We start from the raw sequence: 25,791 nt of genomic DNA, 5'->3' as shown, positions 1-25,791 counted from the left end.
CTCATTATGCTGGTTGGCCGAGTGATTAATGTATCTGCTCTCCAGCCAAAAGGCTGTGGGTTCAAATTCTGCTGTGGGAATGGATATTTGTGATTGTCTTGAAAATACTAGTGGTTGTGGTGGAGAGTAGATGTTGTTGGTGTAGATATTGATGGTAGTAGCAGTTTAGTGTAGTGGGTGCAGACAGAGAGTTGTAGAGTAGGTGCCCTCCCTCGATGAGTCTTTGAATTCCTTGCAGGTGTCGTGTAATAATAATACCTGATAACACATACTGGAAGATATTTACACCAATATTCATACCATCATCCAGCCCAACAATACATCATCTTAAAACAGAAATATGCAGAGGCATATTTCTCATTTCTTGATGAGCAAATAGCAGAGGCTATTTACTCATCAAGACATTCCATCAATCTCTTCTCTAATACACAAGACCAAAGAAAAACTGTTATTATCCAATATATTCCAGGCACATCTGAAATGATATCCAGAATGCTTGATAAATATACGCTGTGCTCCACATTCAAACTATATATCAGACTAGCAACATGTCATCCATTTTCACTTAAGTGTAAACTCCATCCTTTATATCAGGAGTACTGAAATGCCTTGAGCTGCCCTACTATGAACAAACAGGAGGATCTGCTGGAATCCTTTGGAGAACATAATGATGGTGGTGAATATTTCTTATGTTCTCCAAAGGAACCAGGAGGGAATGCTACATAACATCTGCTGAAAGTCAGAGAGACTTTCTGGAATCAGCAGGCGTTATGAAAAACATTCCATAAACAAGAGCAAGTATGCATGTTCTAATTTGATAAAAATTTGGAAGACAGTTATTTTAACATCGATTAAATACTTACAACCTTTCTTTATCCAACAATCTTCTTCTTATGGTGCTATCTTCTATTGAAGGTCAGCGACCATCTTGGCGAACAAACTGCGTTCTTGCGTTAATCGGAGCAGTTGTGTGCTGCTCTTTTCTGTCCAGGTCTTGATGTTGTCAAACCATGATATTCTTTTTCTTCCTCCAGTTCCTTTGCCATCAATTCTTCCTACCAAAATAGTTCGTAGAAGTTGATATTTGCTGTTTATCATGATGTGGCCAAGATATGATGTTTTTCGTTTCTTGATTATTTGTACAAGATCTTTAGCTTTGCCAATGGATTTTAAGACATCTTCATTGGTAATTTTTTCTATCCATGATATCTTTAGTATTCTTCTCTATAGCCACATCTCAAAGGCTTCAATTTTCTTGATGGTTGTCGCCTTCAATGTCCATGTTTCAACTCCATAGAGCAGAATAGACCAAACGTAGCATTTCAGCATTCGGCATCTGACTTCCATGTTTAGGTCTTTATTACAGAATAATGTTCTCATTTTCATGAAGGACTGCCGTGCAACTTCAATCCTTGTCTTTATATCTATTTCAGGATCCCACCTTTCATTAAGCCAGCAACCAAGATATTTATATCTTGACACTTGATTGATAATTTTCCCATTGAGTGTCAGTTTCATTGATGAGGTTGGATGTTTGCTGATGACCATGTATTTTGTCTTGTTGATGTTTATATTTATTTCCATTCTTTGGCTTTCTATGTATACTCTGTCAATGAGTTTTTGGAGATCCATAATGTTATCTGTAATTAGCACGGTGTCATCTGCATATCGTAGGTTGTTAACGATCTTTCCATTTATTGCGATTCCTTCTGGACATTCTTCCAATGCCTTTTTAAAGATTACCTCTGCATATATGTTGAACAAGAGTGGTGAGAGTACGCATCCTTTCTCACTCCTCTTTTGATGTTAATATCACTGGTGGTAATGTTGTCTAATTGAATGGTAGCTGACTGATTCCAATACAGATTTCTTATTAGTCTTATGTCTTGTTCGTTTAGCCCCATTTGTTGAAGAACTTCTATTAAGTTAGTGTGTCTGACTTTGTCGAATGCTTTTTCAAAATCTATGAAACACATAAAGACAGATTTCTGTTTTTCTATGCATTTTTGTATCAATATTTGGGTACAGAAAAGGGTCTCTCTAGTACCAAAACCATTCCGAAAGCCGAATTGTGTTTCACTTAGAATTTCTTCACTTTTTCTATAAATACGATTCTGAATTACTTTCAAAAATATTTTTAATGTTTGGCTCATCAGACTAATAAGTCGGAAGTTGCCACAGGAATTCGCATTGGGATAGTGATAAATGTAGATTTGATCCAATCTGAATAGAAATTCATCACTTTCATATATTTTATTAAATAGTTTTTCAAGAAGTTTGATGTTATCTGGTTCTATTAATTTTAAAAATTCTGGTTGCACACCATCTGATCCACTAGCTTTTCCTGTTTTACTTGATCTTATAGCATTCTCTATTTCACATTTCATAATTGCTAGTCCTTAAATGTTATCTTTTATATATATAGGCTTCTATCTAGTATCATTGAAAAGTTCTGTTATATATTTTATCCAAATCTGTGCTTTATTATCTGAGGTTTCCGGAAATTTTGTTGATTTTCTTATACAGATTGAGATTATCCAACAATAGATGGTACAAATTAGGACTTCCTTTGCAGTGTCTGTTACTGTTTGCATACCACATCAAACTGTTTTTGCTCCAAAGATGTTGGATATAAAATCAGTTAGATATTAGCAGCTAAATAAATAAATATCTTCTTTGTGTATATGTGGATTGCAAATCAAACTGCAAATATTACATCATCATCATCATCAAATTCCTGCCAAGTACCTCAGGGGGTGTATAGGATATGATACTACTACATGAAAAATTTACATTATTACTAACTTCCTATCAACAATTTTCCTCCAAACCAGTATGTTACTTGTCAAGACTCCAACATTATCAGATCTTATATTTCTATCGTCTAAGGCACTTTGTACCATATCAACCCGCCTATATCTTGTCTACCTCTTGGTCATTTTCCTGCCAACCTGGCAGAGAACACTTGTTTTGCTAATCTTTCCTCTCCCATTTTGTTTAAGTGCCACCTGAGATTAGCTCTGCTAATGCATTCCTAGATGCTGATAATGTCAAGTTCTTTCCTAATATTCTCATTTTCAACATGATACTGCATTTTGATGCTATCTGTTCATGCCTCTAATCTTTCTCAGGACTCTCACATCTGTGGTCTCTAGTCTTTGGTCAAGTGTTTTACTTCTGACACAGCTCTCGAATCCATAAGTTAAAACTGATTTGAACACTGTCTTGTATACAGCTAATTTAGTGTTCAGACTAATTTCTCTCTTATTCCATATGAATTTATTCAATTGACTTCCTACCATACCAGCTTTGTTGAATCTGTTGTCTATTTCCATATTTAACTTCCTATCTTCACTAAAACTCGTCTCTAAGTAGCTGAAATATTTTACTTGTTTCACAGGTTCTCCGTTCACAACGCAGTTGGCATTTTCAATGATTCTGCTTATTTTCATTGTCTTTGTCTTTTTAATGCTGACCTTCACACCATATCTATTACAACAGTTATTCAATTTAGTCAGGGAATCTTGCAAACTTGTAGTGGATTTATTTAAAAGTATAACATCGTCCACATAAAGCAAAGAGCTGACATTAACATCTCCAATTCTGATATCATGTTTAATACCACTTTCCTTCATAATGTGATCCATATAGATAATGAATAACAGAGGCGATAATGTACATCCTTGTCTCACACCAGATTTAACATTAAACCATCTTTCTGTACTTCCTTCAATTCTAAGTATTGCTTGATATAACGCCCCATTGACACCATATAACCGTGTTGAATAGCTTCTCTCTTGGCACCTCGTCATATGCCTTTTCCAGATCAACAAAACTTAAATACAGATATTTGTTATATTGCCACGATTTCTCAACTATTTGTCATAAAGTGAAGATCTGGTCCTGACAGCCTCTATTTAGCCTCAATCCAGCTTGTTCTTCACCAAGCTTTTCTTCCACAATTCTTCTCAACCGTTTCTCAAGTATACTTGCATAAATCTTACCAGGAACACTGAGTACGGAAATACCTCTGTAATTCTCACATTCAGTTTTATTTCACTTTTTATATATGGGTACTATGAGAGCTCTACTCCAATCATCGGGAATTCGTCCTTCTGTCCAGGCTTTCTGAACTATGCAGTGCAGCTACTGAAAGACTTTTATACCACCATACTTCAGCATTTCTGGTCGAATATCATCTACTCCTGGTGCCTTTCCACATTTTAAGCCTTTGATGGCTTTTTCTACTTCAAGTATGCATATGTATTCCTGACTGTATGCCAGTTGAGTGTTTTTTACCACTATGCTATCACTGCTTGTTTCATTTAGCAATTTTTCGAAGTAATTACTCCATACTTCAAGGATATCTTTTTCTCCTGTTTTCATGTCACCTTTATCATCTCTAACTCCTTTTACAGCACTCTTTCCTCCATTCCTAAGCTTCTTCAACAACCTCCAGAATATTTTGCCACCTTCTTGATATTTATTTTCTATGTTCTTGCCAAAGTCCTCCCATGACTTTTGTTTTGCAAGTTTTACACAGTGTTTAGCTTTCCTACATTTGTCTCTGTATTCTCTAAGAGCACAAGCTGACTTATTTGCCAGGAACTTTAGATATGCTTTCTTCTTTTCACCATGGAGTTCTGATTTTTCTATCCTTGCAGACAACCTCACCACATGCCTCTCTGGCTGAATCAATCAAGGTTTTCTTCAAGGCTTGCCACTGAATCTCCAAGGTTTGGTTCCTGTTCTCAAACTCTTTCATTTTTTCTTCAATAATCTTTGTGTATTTTAGTCTAGTCAGGGCCAAATTTAGACTTGCTGAGGCCCTAAGCTATACAAAACCCAGAGGCCCCCTACTGTTTTAAATTACATCAGCTGGTCTTTTTTTTTTCATTTGAGGCCCTGGAAGATTGCGCGGCCATAAGCTGTAGCTTTTTTAGCTTATACGTAAATCCAGCACTGTTTACAGTTCACATCTGAGAGCTGCTCAACTTTTATTCGCTTTAAAACTTTCTTACATATTATTTTTTTCAATATGAAATTCAACTTTATCCTGCTTAAGACAAAATAGTGATCACTTCCAATTTCAAATCCTCTGTACACTCTGGTGTCCTGCAAAAGGGAGAAAACATCACTATCAACAATAACATAGTCAATGAGCTTTTCTTATTCCTTGCCTCTTCTCTCCATGTGAATTTGTGCACATTTTTATGTTGGAACATGATGTTAGTAATAACCAGTCCTGAGCAGAAATCCAATATGTATTTGCCATCATTATTGGCTTTTCTCTTTTCTCCAAATTTTCCCAAAATATTTTTGTATATCTGACAATCATTTCCTACTCTGCTATTTAGATCCCCAAACAAGGACCAACTTTTCATTGTGTCAGTTGCTTTCTCTAAAGCCTCAAAAAATTCCTCCACTTCTGCCTTAGTAGAGCCTTCTGTGGGACCACAGGTACAAATAAGTCTCATTGTCCAGTTCCCCCATTCTCATATTTGCCCACATCACTCTACTTGACACTGCCTGCCAGTCAAGATCAGCCTCGTATTTAGTGTTGAATACTATGGCTACTTCTTCTTTTCCTTGATTGTGATTGCCTGAATTGAATAAATACTTATATTGAATAAATACAATATAACATTTGGTATTTATTGCTCAGAAAGATTTCACCAGTTTTTGTCTTTTTTGTTTCAGTCATCCCTATTATGTCAATCTGGTACTTTTTTTTATCTAATTCCTCAGCTAGCTCCATTTCTTTGCCATTCAGGCTTCTTATGTTGATAGTACCGATCTTTAACTCTGGTGATATTGAGTTGGGGTGTGTTTTCAAATTTGTTCCAGTAGCTGACTTTTCGCTGTTCGCACTGGTTCCCTGGCGAAAACAACAGGAGCCTTGTTTAACCAGGCGACGCCCCAGCCGGCATGAAATTTCATGTTGTACCATCATTTTGTATTTTGGTTTAAGCCAATAAGAATACAATTTGGTTGGCTAAATCCCAAATTGCCAGCCCATCCTTGTTCGTACAGTATCCAGGTAGATACCCAACAGGGTGCAAAACCAGAAGGTGAGGATTGGATATTAGGTCAGAAGCCCTGATCGGTTCTGTGCATTCCTTTAAACGTTGTTTTCTATTACTGTACTGTTATGTAATGATATTTCCTTAATTTTATATCTTTATTGCGTTCTTCTTCTTCCTATTTTATTAGTCTTAAATTATCACTGTGTAGTGTCATCACTTTAACTATATACTTCTATGGTCTATACTCAATTGAACTAACATAACACTGCACTCTCGCATTTACTGTAAAATCTATCTAGACAATTGGCCAATTCTTAGAATGATTAAATATATTAAATAATTAACAAAGAATAGACCTCTGAAAGGAGCCCTATCCTCAGTAACAATGATCTAGAGTCATCTCCTAAATCAGGTTCTGGCAATATTTATTTGATCAAGCTGTGACAGCCAGATTCCTAGGTTAGAAATTCCTCTTAACCAAGGAAATCTTCAGAAAATATACTAAGTTAATCAATTTACTAATTGCTTCTTATCTCAGTTTATCTATGTCACTTAATTTGCTTTAGTTTGCAGTTGTGGTCTCTGTCAAATAATTCTATCCCACTCGGATTCAGATATTAGCAAGCGGTGCATTGGATTCAATTCAAGGCACAAACCAGGTTAAGATATTCAAGATATATTTATTAAATTTCTAAGGTTACACATTTACAAGAATAACTCAATTGGAATATAAATATCCTAAGTAAAAAGCTTAAACATAGCAACTGTATTTTATACAACAATTCAAGCATAGGTTAATTCCATAGCACAAAATTTGTTAGCATCCTCCAAATATCCTTACTAGTCTACACAATCTCTCAAATTAATTCAATCACATCAGTAACTTTATAGATCCTTACTCACAACAATTCAAACTATAATTCATTCAATTAATTACTTGAGAAATAGCCGTAAAACTTAAAACACTGCTATCCAATGTTTGCTATAGTCCTTTTCCTAAAAGTATAAGTTCTGAAACATGACATCTCTTTTCTTCTATATCACAATATTCCTCTCTTTCTTAACATTACCATATTTCTGGAAGTATATTCATTCTGTCATCTTATCCTTACTTCGTCCCATGGAATGTCTGGTCTTCTAGACGATTGTCTCACAGGCTATGCTTGGACTTCATTGTTCTGCCTTTCTTTCCCATCGTGGACTAGAAACAGCATGGCTTGGATCGATCCATGTGGACGTATATGGCGGTCAGTTCCTTCAAGCTTGCTCGGAATGCTGCTGATTATCTCTTCGTCGATTCCTTCCATACGACATCTCGAAATGATGGTCGTGAATAACTACACGCTATCGATAAGATCTCGAACTCACCCTGACTTCAGAAGAAATTCCAAAGCAAAACAGACAAAAAGACCCTTGAAAGGGGGACAAACCCCCTTTTATATCCACTACCTTTGGTGCCCTCTTCACTCCCATACCTTTCTGCCTGGCACCCTCTTTTTGTGCACGTGTCGTTTTTTTCTATTCGCATCTTCCTGGAGAATTCTGTGTGCATGCCGAGTCTTCCTGGAAAACACCGAGCACGTGCCACCCTGCACGTAGACAATTTGCTGTAGGCTACACAATTCACCTGAGATTTTCATTAGCGGACTTTGAACTTCTGTTATATGCCTTAACATATATCTTATAAAGGATACTTCTTCCATTAAAAATTCTTACAAAAAAATGACATTGTTTACCTTTAAGTAATATTACATAAAATAATACTAGCATATGATTCATTAAACAATTTGTATCTTTACCTACATACAAGCATTTTCATTGTTGTTTAGCTAAAACTTGTTGAATCCTGAATAAATTATTTCTTTAAGGAAATCTTTTCATTCAAGATCCAACAGTACTAAGATATTTACATATTCGTAATCCAAAAATGAAAACAAAATTGGGAAGACTGAAATTAAGAAGAAACAACTAAAGCTAGGAGGCCAGTGTATTATGCATGCTAATTTTGTTTTATATAGTGGATTTGTTTTGCCATTTGATAACCTGAGTTTTCTTTATTAAATACCCACAACTTTAGTATGATATTGGTTAACTTAAATATGGCTGAAATTTAATTATTCTTTGAAATTAAGTCTGATTCTGCTTTTATATTTACATAAAACAATTTTTCCAGAATCACAGAAATTATATCTAGCAACATACACTTGGCCAGTTTGTTTTGTAGGGGGTAAGAGATGTGTTTTGTGAAACTGTTTTCTGCTGAGTGAAAAAGAGTAAGGAGCATCAGAATAGTAAACAGTAATTCAAAGTACCAAGAATAAGTTTGTATGATATACAGGAACTATGATTTGTTAGTCTTGTCTATTCATACATTATGCTATAAATACAATTAACTACAATAAAATTAAAAATGCCAAGAAATTACATTCTTGTTTAATACATTGACTGCTACTGATTTATGACAGAATGCTTCCATGCCATTCAGAACGACTTTACCGGAATGCCTATATATCCACACAATTCAACTGCCCAGGCCAGACTAACTTATGTAGCATAGAAACATGTAAGCATTACGGAACTTAGAAGTGGCAGTGGCATATAAGCAAATACCAGTTTGATGCTTTAAATTGTCAATGGTACAATAATGTAAATAATGATTCAAAATTTCATGTGTTTAATCTAGAAATTACCTTTTCATGTGGAGTCACATATTCTGGTTTGAAGAAGCCTTTTTTTCAACTAATCGGATTATAAATCCTGCATTATAAATATTTGGAAAAGGTCCTGATACATCTAAAATGACAAGATGAAATTTATTTGCAACTACATATGCTACACACTGTTTAAAAAGAGCAACAAAGATGTGATAAATAAAAATCATTCCTCATAAAATATGGAGTTTTTCATTCAATGTAAACAGATAAAATTCTAAGTTTATAAGTTATGACAATGCATGAAAAAAAAAATTCAATTTGGTAGTAAACTCATAATGATCTTTCAATGTAATTCTATAAAATGGTAAAATAAATTAAACGTGTGATTTCTGTATTTTTTTCTCACAACATAATGAAAATTATCTTTTATCACTTTTTATTCATCTTATACTCATCCATGAATTGAACTTACACAATTATACAATTTAAATATATTCCAAGATGACAAATATGAAATTAAAAACAATTACATATTGATTTTAAGCAGAGAACCAGTGTGGATCAAACAAGCATGTGAATATGCAATGCAAGGAAGATGCCATTTAATGAACAAAAACAGCTCTGAGAGAAAAAAAATATATAACAGCAACAAAATAATCTAAGTAAAAGTAAACAAGCCCAGAAAAACAAACAGAATGCGACAACGAGTGTATATTGAAAATAATTCAGCAAACAGTGAATGCAAAAACAGGCAGAAAACTGAAAGTTTTACAGAATGATAATGGGGGGGGGGGGGAGACTATACAAAATGAGTATCCATTCAATAACAAAACTGAGAAATGGCCAAATACTGGCTCTTTACAGGAAGGCTAATATTATTATCTATCTAGCTAATCCATTAATCAGCTAATTTATGCGACCTCTTTGATAGCAACCTAATCATTTTTTCCTTCTTTTCTTACCTATGCAATTCAAAACCAATTCAGTTAAGCTCTTCCCTGCACAGTTGCTGAGCTCTTGTATAGACAGAATAATCAAGCTTTCAAGATATGGTAAATAATCAAGAAAGCAATTACTAATGCAATAACAGAGTAGAAATTATGATCTAGTCTATGTTGGCAAATATTGAAAAAGAAGAAATATATTAAAAAAAAATATATTGAAAGCCAAAGGCTTAATGAAGAAAGATTTAATTTGGGTGCATCCAGAAATTTAATAATAAGCAGCACTATATTTATGAAAAAGAACATACACAAACAAACATGAAAATCTTCTGATGGACACACAATTAAATAGACCATATCATAAGCAGTAAAAAATAAAGGAATTGCATTCAGAATATCAAGAGCTTCAGAGAGGCTGAATGTGATAGTAACCATTTTCCTTTCTTCAAAGATTAGGCATTTGTCTGTTCTGGCTTTCTATCTTGCAGCTGGTCTTCCTTCCTTCCTTCCTCTCTCTCTCTCTCTCATTCCATCATAAATAGATGCTATTTCCATTTCTCTCTATATTCCTTGATCTTTTCATTTATGTTGTAAATACCCAGCTCTCTTCTGATGTCTTCATTTTTTTATATGGCCCAATTCTGTACACCCTTTAAATGCTCTTAAAAATCTCATTTTATAATTAGTGCTATAGTTTAAAATAAACAGTAAATATTTTTCAGCACATGCAAATCAACTGAGATACAATATTACCAAACTAGTTAAAACTAAAGAGAGAAGAAATATAAGTTTGAATTAAAACAGAAATTGAAATATGCAGAGAATAAAAATACTGAAAACATCTGGAACACGTGAACATATTGAACATGAAATCAAGGATAGCATAAAAGTAGCAGTAGAAAATTCATTTGGAATTCAAAGTAAAATACAGTCATCCCTCAACTTACGTCCAGTTCCGTTCCATCCGACAGGACATAAGTTGATACATTAAACCAACAGAGTTTGTAGGGGTTTAGGGACTTAATGTAATAAGCATACTGTCATTTCAATTTTTTAAACCTTATTATAAAACTTTACTGTGTGTTACTGCCCACTATAAAACAGGAGAATAATCACCTCAAATCTTCCTCCACAATCACATCTTCATCACCTTTCCTGTGTCAACGATCAGGCTGTGGCTCTTCTGGTGTAACCATTGTTGTTTTGATGAAAAATGTCCAATGTGTTTTGCTTATTCCTCTTCTTGTTTTCATCATAAATTTTGTTCATAGCAAGCATACGCATCTTCATTTCTATTATTAAGTGGCATTCAACATTGGAGTCCATGTCTTCAGCCATTTTGAGAACATTTCTGCAAGAACCTTCACTATAAAATTGTTTAACAATCCAGTTCGGCCAATTCTTTGTTGGGTCTGCTCTTCATGGGAACTCTCTATTGAGTTGAATTATGTCGTCATCATTCATTTCGAGATTCAGATTGTTTGGCTAGGCCCACTATTTACAAACTTCCAATATCATTCAGAAACCTTTTTAATATCTTTTTTTCCATATGCCACTGATACATTGAGGGGTCACTTCGTCCCAAGCAACAGCAATATTTTTTAATAGCATGATAAATATTGAATGTTTTCCAGAATTGCATGAGAGTCTGGTCATTTCCTTCAGTAGCAAAAAGTTTCTCTGTAGATAATAAGCCTTAAACACTGCAAGAACTCCCCTGATCCATCGGTTGGATCAGGGAAGTTCTTGGATCAATGAAGTAGTGTTCGGAGGGCAGAAACATGACCTTTAAACTTGATGAGCATCACTGCTATAAGACGGATGACCTGTTGCATTATCGAGAATTAATAAAATTTTTAAATTCCACATTTTCTTACACAAATAGCTTTTTATTTCACTCTCATAACAGTTGATTAAGGCATCCTCAAACAAATTTTTGAGTCATCCACGACTTCTTATTGCTCCGATAACAAACTGGGATTATGCTTCCTAATATTTTTGAAGATTTGTGGATTTTCACTGTGCCATATCACAAATGGTTTCAGTTTATATCCATTACTAGTAACAGAATCGTAATACAGGCATTAAGAGCTTTGAAACTAGGTATAGGTTTTTAGCTTTCTGTAGATGAATGTCTGCTTGGGCATTTTTTCTGAAACATTTCATCCATATTAAATATATGCTGTGGCAAATAATTTTCCTCCATAATAGTTTTATCCAATTTTTCCACAAACTCCTTGGCAGCCTTCTCAGCACTTGCAGATTTCAATAAATTTTTGAAATACGCAGCTCAAAATGCTGCTTGAATCTCATGAATCAACTGGAAGAAGCGTTGAATTTGTAGTCATAATCGGGTTCTGCTTTCTCCTTCAACACATGTTGAAGAGACTTAGTTCCTTAGTGGTTATGGTCACAGTGCTAAGGGTATGCGCTGCTTTTTGATTCAGGTCCTCTATCCAGGATGCAAGTAGCTTTTCCATATCACCGATAGGACCTTGTCATTGCTTGGTCAGTATCGTCGATTTAATGGAAGCAGATCCTTTCACAGCATCTACAATTTTATCCTTATTTTCAAAATGGTCGTCACTATAGAATGAGACCATCCGAAGTCATGTGCCGATCACAATGACGGGCTTACCAGCTTTATGATGCTTTATAACTTGCAACTTCGTTTCAAGATCAATTGCTTGCCTCTTTTTCTGTGATTCTTCACTAGGGTTTTTTGATTGTGCATGTAGGGGCCATGTTGCACAAAACATCGCAAAATATTTAATGATAAATATACAAATAACTCATTTCTCAAACACAAAGTCAACAGCGAAACTGTTGAAGACATGTGTAACCACCAAGGGAGATTACCGCTGAAATGTTTTACTTTACACTCTCGCTTGCGTCTTGTTAGAAAGTATAGCCGAAAATGTTATTTATTCCCTTATGGGATCACGGATGTACCTTCAAAAGCATGTAACGCGAATGGACATAAGTCGAGGGATGACTGTATAGTATAAAAAAATGGTTGTTTAATGAAGAATATGAATTGGTAGTAAAGAAAAACAAAAAAGAAGGATTTGCTTAATTACTCAACTAATATGCATGCCGCTCAGAGATATGAAGAGAGCAGCAAGAAGACAATAAAATAATAAGACAACAGAAAATAAAATGTTTATGTGAAAAGACTGAAGAAATCCAGAAATACTTTATAATAAATAACCCTGGAAAATTTTTCCATGAAATTAAAAACCAAAAAACAGGCCCACATAGGAAAACAACAATAATCAACAACAGCAATGGACAGATACTAGCCACAAGAGATAAAATAGCAAACAGGTGGAGCAAGTACTTTAACGAACTCCTAAATTATGATGAACCTGCTGAACCTTTTAAACAAACAAAACAGAGTATGATACTTGTCACCCAGAAATATTTAAATCTTCACTAGCTGGAGCAGAGGAAAGTATAAAGCAGCTCAAAGACACCAGGTACTATTGAAAAATAGCCCAACTCATTCAAAATATGGAGGAAGTGAATTAAGCACTCATATACACAAGCGGATAAGTTTAATATGGAAAAAGAAGAGGTACCTGCAGAAGGGAAAGAATTGCCAATCATTCAATATATAAAAACGGGAAGCAAAAATCAATGTGAAAATCATGGGGGGGGGAAATATTGCTGCTATCAGTAGGCTACAAAATTTTATCTGATATTATACTAGAAAGAATCTTACCTTGTGCTGAAGAAAATACAGGTGGACATCTAGCAGGATTCTGAAGAAATAAATTGATAGTTGACCAAATTTTTACACTTAGACAGATACTGAAAAAATTGGGAATATAATCTACAGTCCACATTTTATTATTATTACATATCACCTCCACGCAGTCCAAAGACTCATCAAGGGAAGGTACCTGCTCTGCAACTCTCTGTTCTCCAGCCAAAAGGATGCAGGTTCAAATCCTGCCATGGGCATGGATGTTTGTTTGGGAAAATACTAGTGGTGGTCGATGGTAGATGGCACTGGTTGTAACTACCTTCATCATCTACAACCAATGCCATCTAACACCAACCCACCAACACCACTGCTAGTATTTTCACAAACAAACATCCATGCCCACAGCAGGGTTTGAACCTGCAGCCTTTTGGCTGGAGAGCGGATACGCTACCCACTCGGCCAACCAGGCTGGGAATTTATTTATTTATAGACTTCAGAAAAGCATATGAAAGCATTTATTGAGAAGGCCTTTGGGAAGTATTAGATGAAGTAGGAATACCTCAAGATAATATGTTCAATCAAACTTTGCACCACTGACAGCCAAAGCATGATATCAGCTAATGTAATTATTATTATTATTATTATTATTATTATTACCCAAGACTGCATGGAGTCAAAGACTCATCTGAGAGGTCCTTTAAACACACTCTCATGCGAGGCATTCCAACCATTCACAACTCCATATGAAAAAAAAACTTGCTTCTCACTTCCCTACCCACACCCTCTTTATACAGTTTCCAGGGATGACTTCTGGTTCTCCCCTGATCTCCCACTATTTTAAGTAGAACCTCTCCAGCATCGATCCTATAACAACCCTTACTAACTTGTAGGTCTCTATCATATCTCCCCTCTTCTGTCCACCAGACTCTGCAAGTTGCATCTTCTCAATCTTTCCTTATACTCGACATTCCAGAGGTTAGAAGCTACCTCAGTCAGTCACCTCCGGACCCTTTCCAACATCTCTTTGTCCTTCTGAAAACGAGGTGACCAAATCTGGGCACAATAGTCCACATGTGGCCTAATCAAAGCATTATACAATGGAACAAGAATCTCCCTACTTCTGCAGTCAGTGTCCTCATCATTCCCAGAAGCCTTTGCGTTGTCTTCACAATGTTGGCTACGTGTCCCCTAAATTTCAGATCCTTATCCACTATCAACCCCAGATCTCTTATTTCTTCTGCCTCTGACAATACAGCCTCACCAAGCATAAATTCGGTATCCTATCTTTGTTTTCCAAATTTTAAAATACATTTTACAACACTGAACTCACATCCCCATTCCTGTGCCCAACCACTCAATTTATTCAAGTCTTCTTGTAAGGCCACAACATCTTCTCTCTTCTTCATGGTTCGTCCCAATTTTGCATCATCTGCAAACAACCGAATATCTCCATTCAAATCTTCACCAATATCATTAATATATAAGTTAAACAGTAACAGCCCTAAAACAGATCCCTGAGGCACACCACTAGTGACTTTCCTTTTCCAAAAAAAAAAAAAAAAAGGCACCAAAGATTTGGTATGATATTTTAAATAAAGTGAATTTTCTCAGCAAAATACTGCAGTCTTCATCAATGAATCTCCAACTTGCTTTAGATGCATTGTGAATGATCTAAATTTAAATAGGTCTGATGAAACTTTCAAAGAAATTGTAGAAAGCTCAAAATTAATTGCAGCAAAATTTGATGCAGAATCTGTATTTTTTAGTAGTAGACCACTAAGGCGACGCAAAAAGACAACACAATTTGATCATGAACATGAAAATATAGTAGATCCTGAAATTTCAATTAAAGTAATTTTTTTTCTCTGCATAATAGATCAAACATTATAAACTTTGCAGGAAAGATTTACTTTATTAAAAGAACATATGAATTCATTTCAGTTTTTGTATTTGTTAAGTACTTCACAAAATAAAGAATATTTATTATCTTGTAAAAAGTTATGACAAAAATTAACACATGAGAATTATTCAGACATTGACGCAGATGATTTATGCAGAGAAATTTTACACTGTAAACCGTTTATTTCTAATTTTAAAAACGATATATATGAGATAATTCAGTATATTTATTCAAACGACTTAATCACAGTTTATCCCAACTTTACAATTGCTCTTCAGATTCTTTTGTCATTACCGGTATCTGTAGCATCTGTGGAATGGTCCTTTTCTAAACTTAAAATTATTAAAAACTACTTGAGCTCCACAATGGTACAAGACAGACTTTCAAATCGTGCCATTACATCAATAGAGTCAGATATTTTGGATCAACTTGATATACATGATATTATTCGAGAATTTCCATTAATGAAAACTAGAAAAGTTAAATTCACTAAGTGATTTTTCTTTCGGTTTAAATATTTATTTACCTATTTCTTTACCCAATTTTAATGTTTAATATGTTCCTATTTTATATACTTGTAAGTTACTTTTATTTATTTATTTTATTATTTATTTATTTATTATTTATTTACTTTATTTTTTTTTCCAAATTATTTTTTGTTGTTTTTGTACTCTTCTTGTATGTTTATTGTTTTTTATAAATTTTTTTAATTTCTGCATTTTGTTCAATCGACTTATAATTAATATATTTCGTATTTCATTTTTATTCACTGATATGTTTTTATAAAGTGATTTTTTTATTGGGGGAAGGGGTATAGGGGCACCAACTTAAGTTTTGCACACAGGCGCCGGACACTACTGGTGTGCTCCTGTGTACAATGCACACATTCTTACCTGAGTGGGATTAATAATTATGATTTATGATTGATTAAAAAAGGAAACAATGAAACAATGAAATTACAAAAAATATTCAAGCCATTTAAAAAAAAAGTTGAGAAAAGAATAAGCAACTATAGAATTATATTTAATATTTACCCTTAATGCCAAAACTCATCTCCAAGCAGGGGATGTATGATGTTTTGTATTAAAGGCAAGGGGGGCCACTACTACCCAGACCGGTTTCGACCTTTATTGAGGTCTCATCAGTGGGAGCAAGGCTAGAAATACCAAGATTTTAGTAATACAGAGTTTATAAGTATTTTACCAAAACAAGTTACCATAAGGTGTTTTAACCTTATTAAATACAAATCTCAGGAGGAGATCATATATCCCCTGCTTGGAGATGTGTTTTGGCATTAAGGGTAAATAATAAGATTAGTGATCAGAGCTTATGCCACCTTTACCACAAGTTGCCTTGGTCTTGCACTACCTGTAGGATCAGCTAGACTTGCATCACTTGCAGGTGCAAATTTGACTTGTTTGTCTGTTTGCTTACTTGGGAAATGGAGTAAAACCAGGTTTAAAATTGCTTGGTATTTTTAACATTTATTATACCCAAGGTAAATACTTTCTACATACATACACACACACACACATATATATATATGCTCTATGTCTTCTCTCCAGCCAAAAGGCTGTGGGTTTGAATCCAGCTGTGGGCATGGATGTTTGTTATTTCTGTGAAAATACTAGTGGTGGTGGGCAGTAGATGGCATTGGGGTAGATGATGATGATTATAGTTGTGGTGTGTTGTAGTTGGTGAATCGAGTGGTGAAGGCAGACAGTTGTAGAGTAAGTGCCCTGCCTTGATGAGTCATTGGACTCCCTGGAGGTGTCATGTAATAATAAATAATAATAATACTTGAAGTAGAAAAATATCATTAAAAACCTGAATTATGAAAAAGCAGCTGGAGTTAATGATATTTGACCAGAAATGAAAGTATGTAAGTATAATTCAGTATATTCCTAGTCATCATCATCAAATTCCTGCCATGTACCCTCAAGGGGTGTACAGGATATGATAGTGCTACATGAAAAAATTACATCGTTACTAACTTCCTATCTACAATTTTCCTCCAAATCAGTTTGTTACTTGTCAAGGCTCCAACATTATCAGATTTTATATTTCTATTGTCTAAGGCACTTTGTACCATATCAATCCACCTATATCTTGGTCTTCTTCTGGGTCGTTTTGCTGCCAACCTGGCAGAGAACACTTGTTTTGCTAATGTTTTCTCTCCCATTCTATTTAGTGACCATACCACCTGAGATTAGCTCTGCTAATATTCCTAGTTAGAGAGTCAAATTCCAGATGAAAAGAGAAGAGTAGAGCTCTCATAGCATCATCTATAAAAAGGGATATAAAATTGAACATGAGAATCATGTTCAATTTTGAAATTCCTCCATGCTTGATAGTGAAATTCCTCTGGAATAATAGAGGAATTTCAATATTGAGTGTTCCTAGTAAGATTTATGCAATTATACTTGAGAAATGGCTAAGAAAAATTGTGGAAGGAAAAGCTGGATAAAGGCCATATAGAGATGGTCAGGATCAAATTTTCACTTTAAGACAAATAGTTGAGAAATCTTGGGAATATAACAAGGATCTGTATTTAAATTTGGCAGATCTGAAAAATAGGTATATGACAAGGGACCAATAGAAAAGCTATTCATAACAGTTATTGGTGTAAATGATGGGATATTATATCAAGGAATATATATAGTCTATATCTGAGTTGTAAATCAAGTTAGAACTGAAAGAGGTAGAGGAGGAAGGTTTGATGTTAAATCAGATGTGAGATAAGGGTGCATATTATCTTCATTGTTATGGATCACATTATAAAAGAAACTGGCATTAAACTTGGTATCAAAATTTTGGCTATATTAATTTCAGCTTCATTACGTTATGCAGATATTATACTTTAAATTACTGGATTTATTATTTTAATTACTTATACTGGATTTATTTAAGTATAAACAAATTCAGTATAAGTCTGCAGTATTCCCTGATTAAATTGAATACCTGCTGTGATAAATTTGGTATGAAAATCAGCAATAAAAAGACAAAGAGTGAAAACAGGCATTCTGAATGGAGAAACTATAGAAAACGTTTCAGCTATTTAGACACAATTTTTAGTTAAGTCGCAATTAAAATATGGGAATAGCAGAATTAGCAAAGCTGGTATGGTAGGAAGTCAAGTGAATAAATTTATATGGAATAATAGAATAATTAATATAAACATTAAATGAGCTGTATATAAGATGATATGTTCAAGTCAATTTTAACATATGGATCTGAGAGCTGGGTTAGAAATAAAACACTTGGTCAAAGAATGGGGATCACAGACACAGATATGAGAGTTCTGAGAAAGATTAGGGGAATGAACAGATTGTATCAGTGGCAGTATCATACTGAAAATGAGAATATTAGGAAAGAACTTGACATTGTTAGCATTCAAGAATGTGTTTCCAGAGCTAATCTTTCTGAGGTGGTATGGTCACTTAAACAGAACACAAGATGAAAGGTGAGCAAAACAAGTGTTTTTTGCCAGGGTGGCAGGATGAAGCTCCAGTGGAAGACTAAGCTCTATGTGGAATGATTCAGTAAGACATGTCTTAGAAGACTGAAATATAAAATCTGATAATATTGTATACCTGACAGATAACAGATTAATTTGGAGGAAAATTTTTGATAAAAAGTTAGTAATTATGTAACTTTATCATGTAACACTATCATGTCTAAATCCTGTATGTCCTCAGATGGAATATGTCAGGAATTTGATGATAATGATACTTATTATCTACACACATAGCACAGATGTGATGCAACTTTTACAACCTTACACAAAGTTGAACATATATGTATGTTAGGGATCACAACAGGCACCTAGTTCCAAATTTTCTGTCCTGAGTACCCATGAACAGAACGTATTTTATATTATTTCATTTTTTTAAAAAAAATTTGCGTTTCATTGAATTTGGCTAATGTATCTAAAACAAAGCATAAAAAAATTCCTTAAATTTTTATGCTATATTTAAATCAGTAATAAAAAGATTAAACAGTATTATGAAACACTTACTGATTTTAACTTTCTTTTTAAATAATAGAAACATTTCTTTTATTTAACAGATTTCTGAACCTGTATGATGAAAGAAAGAAAAGATTAAAGTATACTCTCCTGTGTGCTCCACTGCTGATCACTTGACTTCAATGGTAAATGTTCAATTCATCAAAATATGAATTGTGATATGCATCATTGATATAATGAACAGGAAATGAAAACTTACATTACTGGTAAAAAAAAAAAAAGGAAAAAAAAAGAAGAAAAATTACTTAACAAATATACAAGTGCTAATATTATTGCACACATGACCTAAATGGCAGCTAGAAGTTTATGCCATTATCTGTGGTGGTGTTAGAAATATGGTTGGTGATGGTGAAATGTGCAATCACAGAAGATGATCAATGGAAGCATTCCCTGTAGTGCCCAATCTTTTCCACAAACTATAAAGCCCATTTTCTAAATTCAAAGGCCAATCTCAAGATCAAAGAAGCTTACAAGCATTTTTCAGATGCAGCCATAGCATTAAAAGCAACAATAACTGAATCAATTCCAGACTGTCCTAACAAAATCGAATTCTACTTATTACATGCTTTTAAGGATATAAAAATCAAGTAGACCTGTAATAGATGTTATGCCAGATAAAAATGTAACAAAATAATCAGATAAATGCATGCTTCTTAAATCAGATGAATAGAAAACTAATAAATGTCATCTTGTTTTAAGTTATTCTCTGCTCAGAAAACAAGTATCTCTTTTCCATGGTCTATCCCATCATATTTAGATTAGTGAATATACCTTTTAGAAGTACACTTGGTTTTTGTTAGAAAAGTCAAAGAAGTGATATGGTCTCAGTTGAATAATCCAATATCCGATCCTGTCCAACCTAACAGGATGCATGAGAGGAGAAAATAAAATTTAATCATATAATGAGTTGTCACTGTATTATTATCATTATTATTATTATAATACGTGTACCTCCATGGAGTCCAAAGACTCATCATTAGAGACCCTGATCTATCCACACAATCTATCGTACCTCTCCTTGAACCCATTAACAGACAAAGCACTCACAACTGACTCTGGTAAACCATTCCACTCATTCACAACTCTCCAAGCAAAAAATATAATCCTCACACCACTACTAACCACACATTTATTCAACTTCTAGGGATGACCCCTTGTTCTGGTCCCTCTAGCCAGTAGTATGTCTGATGCAATTCCTTCGCATCATGCATACTACAAACACCTGACACAAGAGTTCATGTACAATCCTGTCAGGTTCCTATGGGTGAACACTCATGGAATTCTACTAAAAGCCACTAAAACTGAGTGGTTGGATACCTGAAAATCTAATTACACTTCAGTTTGTCACCAGTGGTGGCTTGTACATAAGCACTGCAACACTGCAGCACCCCCAAGGAAAAAACAAAAAAATGAAATTTAGTTTGTGTTTATAAATAATAACAATGCTTACTACATTATATAAATGCAATACAATATGTTAAAGGTTGTAGCTTATGTTTCAATATTGATTGGATAGTTAATAACTGGAATTGTTCGATTAACACTTTAGTTTACGAAAAATGCACTGCGATTTAACACAGTGTCAGAATTATCACATTCGGTCAGCTGCTGCTAGACTCGCCGATATTTGGTTTGCACTTGTCACTGCACGTAAAAAGTGAATCCGACACTGCTTGTTGAGCAGTGTTACTACAGATAAATTGTATGCTGGTGCGAGTTATTTCTGTGTACGAAACTTTTGTTATTGGTGCGTGTTTGTGGTGAGGGTGAAATATTTTTAATAAAGTAATTTTTAATATGTAAATTTACTTATTAATAAATTCGTTATTACTGATTAGGAAAAAATGAATTATTTTTCTTATTTTGTATATTCGGCATCTCCACTTAAAATTTTTACTGGCCACCCTGGTTGACACATTAAACCAACCAAAGATTGGTTAACTGTGAATAATTGAACAATCACTGTATATCATTTGGTTATTGGTTGTAATTATGCTGGATATATCACATGATGTACATATCATACAACATATAACTGAGGTGATGACAATCACAATTTCAAGAATAAAGAATTCAAATATAATTGTTTTTTTTTGTTGTTGGGTGTTCACTTTTGTTTCTTTCACCATTCAGAATTATGATAGAAATATGCAATTCTATCTGGAGTAAATGGCTTGAATATCTTGAGGCTTGATCTGAATCAATGTTAATCTCTGAGCAATTGGATGAGGAAAAGACATCAATAAAGGGAAAATAGATAGCATTACCTTACTTTTTATCTGTTATTACCAGATATGTGAATAAAACAGAATCAGGATACCTTTTTCTTCTCCTTCCACAACAGAAGCAAAATGATGCAAAAGTACAAAAGTCCCTACAAAAAACATGATATTTTTAATTAAATGCAATAAAATATGAAAGGAAAGAAAATACATGTACTGCTAAATTAAAAATTTAATTAAAAAATTTTCTTTAATTAAAATACTAACTGTTCACAAGAATATATATATGTCATCAAATAAAGCAGATTATTTCAAGTTTCTCTAGGACACAAATGAGTTCCAATGGTTTTGCGAATGCTATTAATCATATAATCCTTCACACTATAACCATTCACAGCCACTAAGAATGGTTATCATGTCATGTCATGGCTATACTATATTTTTTCATAAATCAGTCCCACACATGAGAGGCAGCAAATCCTAGGATATAACACTGCTGTATGTGGCCAAGTAATTGAGAAGGAAGGAAGGTTCCTGCTGATATGTTTTTTGAAGAACTGGAGATTGCAGTTCTCAGACTGTTTCAAAGCACAGATGTAAATGAAATGAAAAAGGGGAAATGAGAAGTTGATTCAATATGTTTGAGGCAACAAATAAATGTTGACCAACAGCAGGTTAAGACTTAAGAAAAAGTGAAGAATTGATAAAACAGTCAGTTCAGCATCGAATAAAATAATACAGAACAGGCATAAGGCAGAAATAGAATATCTATGATAAAATGACAGGTGTGACTGAAAGAGGGCACAACAATTAACCTAGACTGCCCTCTTCTGGATAACATCAAGAATTTTTTGGGAGATTTTTGGAGCATCATCCAAATATTCTAACTTAGGAACAGATCTGAGATTTAGACAGTGTTAGAAAACGGTCAGATGAGAAGTAGTACCTTGAGTGGAAATGGATACACTGGAGACTAAAGAGGTTGATAAAACATTGATAAAACAGTCAGTTCAGCATCGAATAAAATAATACAGAACAGGCATAAGGCAGAAATAGAATATCTATGATAAAATGACAGGTGTGACTGAAAGAGGGCACAACAATTAACCTAGACTGCCCTCTTCTGGATAACATCAAGAATTTTTTGGGAGATTTTTGGAGCATCATCCAAATATTCTAACTTAGGAACAGATCTGAGATTTAGACAGTGTTAGAAAACGGTCAGATGAGAAGTAGTACCTTGAGTGGAAATGGATACACTGGAGACTAAAGAGGTTATGGATGTGAATTTGTGTCAGCAAGGTTAGATATGTAATTCAGCACAAGAAGAGAAATCTGAACTTGTTTGAAGATCTGAATGTTATTAAAAGTAAGTGAGATCTTTCTTGTAAAAAATAGAAAAGGCTTTCATTTCTGGTAGCTTTGACATTCACAGAGTCATCTTTGTCACACTGAAGAATGATAAGTTGACATTTAAGGCAATAATTATGGAAGATCTTTAAGTTTCAAATGGTTGTATTCTGCACTATAAGGATCATCAAATGAGGAAGAGAAATGAAGGGATTTCAGGTTGGTGAGAAAACAATTTTTGAATAGGAGAAGACCTATGGTGAATTTTTTACCCTGTGTGACGATCAATGTTGAAGCAGTATGATAACTTATTAACTACTTATTATATTGGTGTTTATCAGTCAATGAGACCTGAAAAAAAATTCATACGTTTACCAGTGGGTCATGGTCATTTATTTATTATTCTAATGTGTGTTGTGTCTCTATAAATTCTTCACTATGAATCAGTGGTGGCTGGTGAAATTTTAAATTTATTAATTAATAAATAAATCTATAGATTTATTTATTAATAAATTGGTTACTGATTAGGAAAAAATTTTTTTTAAAATTTTTATTTTGTATAGGCAACACCCCCACTTAAAATTTCATTGGCTGCCACTGCTATGAATGCTGACCACAGTGTAACCTTAAAAGAAAGAATTTATTTATTAATGATACGTGATCATTTCCACTCAGTTTCAGTAGAATTGAATAATCATGACAACAAAAAGTCAAAAATTTTTTCTGTGCCATTATAAACAAATGTTTAAAGAGCTAAATCATGTTTTATGCATCTTCTCTTCATATAAATTCAAGTACATTTTTTTAATGTTATTAATAATGCTGCCAAAGGAAAATTACTGAAAACAGATTTACGTGGCTAAAGACATCTTCCAAGTGGTCTTCTGCACTTAATTCACCCACGTTTTCACTTAGATTTTCATCTTTATTATATGTGTGGCCATTGTTCCAATATTATTCAGTGTAAATGCTGGTAAATGTTAGTCTTTACAGCACTTGTTATGCCTGAGGTCATACTTGAATGACAATATAGCAAAATATACATTTCCATCTTGTTTCTTAATTTAGTTTTAACTACATTCATGAAACTAAAATTTCGTTCAATTTCCACATTAAAATTTGGCAGTATTAATAAATTTATTGCACACTGAGCAATTTCTTTAAATGGATTCATTCCAGATGCATCTTTGTATTTTCATACTTCAGCATAGAAAAGCTCAGTGTTTTCTATATTTGTCCATTTATTTAAGTGGATAGTATTGTATTGGAATTCAGCAGCAGCAACATTTTTTTCTCTTTTCAGCATTATTTCTAAGATGGGAGTAACATATTTTTTTATATGTTTTAGGGCAGTGTTTCTCAAACTTCAGATATCTGTGTACCTCCTCTTAAATTGACATTATTTCCAATTACCTCCTTATCAAAATAATAATAATAATAATAATAATAATAAATAAAAAAGTATATTTCATTCTAAATGTCTATTTTATTTGAATTTAGATGTACATGTAAACAAAAAATATGATTTATTTTCAATAGAACAAAATTTATAAAGATACTATAAATTTTTACTTAATTTAAATAATTTATCATCATTGAGAGGGATACAATATCAATGTTTTCTTGTTGCTTACAGCTGCTTGTATCTGCTATATTGCTCTCTTTTTTGCATTTTATAAATCCAGTCTTTAACCAATGATCCATACTTAAGAATTCGAAAGCTAAAAAAATTACTGTATTTACTCAAATATTACTTGAATTTTTTTCTCCCAAACTTAAAGCAAAAAAATCGTGGGGCAAGATATATGTGGGGATTTTCAGAAACTAAAGTTTTCAGAAAAAAATTGAAAATGGGTATGACTTACCAAGAAGCTCCTATTCGCCATCACTACTTCCAGCCTCGAGAGAGGTCTCCTTGGGTGCATCGTCAAAGTCATCTACCCACATTACGTCATCTTCTTTCCGATTATTTCAAGCAAAAATGATCAGTAATTTACAAGACTTGAGACACGTAATGAACAATCCTTCACAAATGACTAACGAAAAGTGAAAGCAGAGCACGAAATGGACAGCAATGGTAGATCAGTAGAGATAGAGTAGCTATGAAGACATGCATATGATTGGTGCAGTATTAACAAAAGATCATGCGACCCAAAGACAAAAGCAAGCCGACAATTGAGTTAGCTCTCATTTCAACAATTGAGTTGAAATGTTAATTCTCTTCAACTGAATTGCATAATATCTGAAACATATTCACTATATATTTCTTAGTTTTAACACGTTCATGACGGGGTGGTGTCAAACAAAACCATATGTTGCACTGGCAACATATGGTTTTGCTCGAGTCTATACAGTAATTTCTGTGGGACGGGACATGTGATTCATTAGTTAGTGTCGTTTTTATCCAGGTTGTCTCTAATTGCACTATTTGTTGAGAAATATATTACACCAGCGCTTCCCAAACTGTGGGCTGCGGTCCCCTTGGGGGCCATAGGTTTTGTTGAGGGGGGCCGTGAAATAATGAAAACAAATTTAAAATATTTTAAGACTAAGTAGATTTTTTTATTTTAAAAGAAACGTATTTAATTTTTATTATTTCTTTTTTGTTATTTTTTATATTTTAATGGAAAAATTCACGCATTGGTGTTGGTTCACAAACTTTGCTTCCTGCGTATTTCGGCGCTTAATGAATATTAGTAAATATTGCTTATTCATATGTTTCATTTCAAAGCAGTGGTTAATTGTATTTACTTTGAATGCTCTCCAGGGAAGCTCCAAATCTTCCTGTCCCTTTCATCACGCATTCGTAATCAGGGACTGTTGACTGCCGGCAAAGGTTGGTCGATTGGTAGAGCCTCTGCTACTAATGGCTCAGTTAAGTAAGTTTGAGCGCGGTTAGTAGTTGGAAGGGGGCCAATCGTTCGATGCTGTTGGCACACTCTCCCTCGATGAGTCTTTG

General features: G+C 33.9%; 1 long non-coding RNA gene across 4 annotated transcripts in view; it reads right to left on the bottom strand.

Annotated features, from left to right (window-relative positions):
- The window catches only part of LOC150095126 (uncharacterized), a 44,999-nt gene that overhangs the window by 9,799 nt on the left and 9,409 nt on the right, over nucleotides 1–25,791 (bottom strand). For 2 of the 4 annotated variants that reach the window (XR_016550120.1, XR_016550123.1), the window contains exons 1-2: nucleotides 13,349–13,734; nucleotides 8,717–8,819 (exon numbers count right to left, since the gene is read on the bottom strand). This is a non-coding gene — a long non-coding RNA (uncharacterized LOC150095126). Of the gene's footprint in view, nucleotides 1–8,716; nucleotides 8,820–13,348; nucleotides 13,735–21,527; nucleotides 21,635–25,791 lie in introns of those variants that run through there. The other 2 variants (XR_016550122.1, XR_016550121.1) reach the window with 2 other exon arrangements.

Source organism: Typopeltis vanoorti, chromosome 21, assembly GCF_054136105.1.
Source record: "Typopeltis vanoorti isolate ZY-2024b chromosome 21, IOZ_Tvanoo_1.0, whole genome shotgun sequence".
Classification (NCBI taxonomy): Eukaryota; Metazoa; Arthropoda; class Arachnida; order Uropygi; family Thelyphonidae; genus Typopeltis; species Typopeltis vanoorti.
Note: the sequence above shows the minus strand (reverse complement) of the source record. Positions and strands in the feature narration are given on the sequence as shown.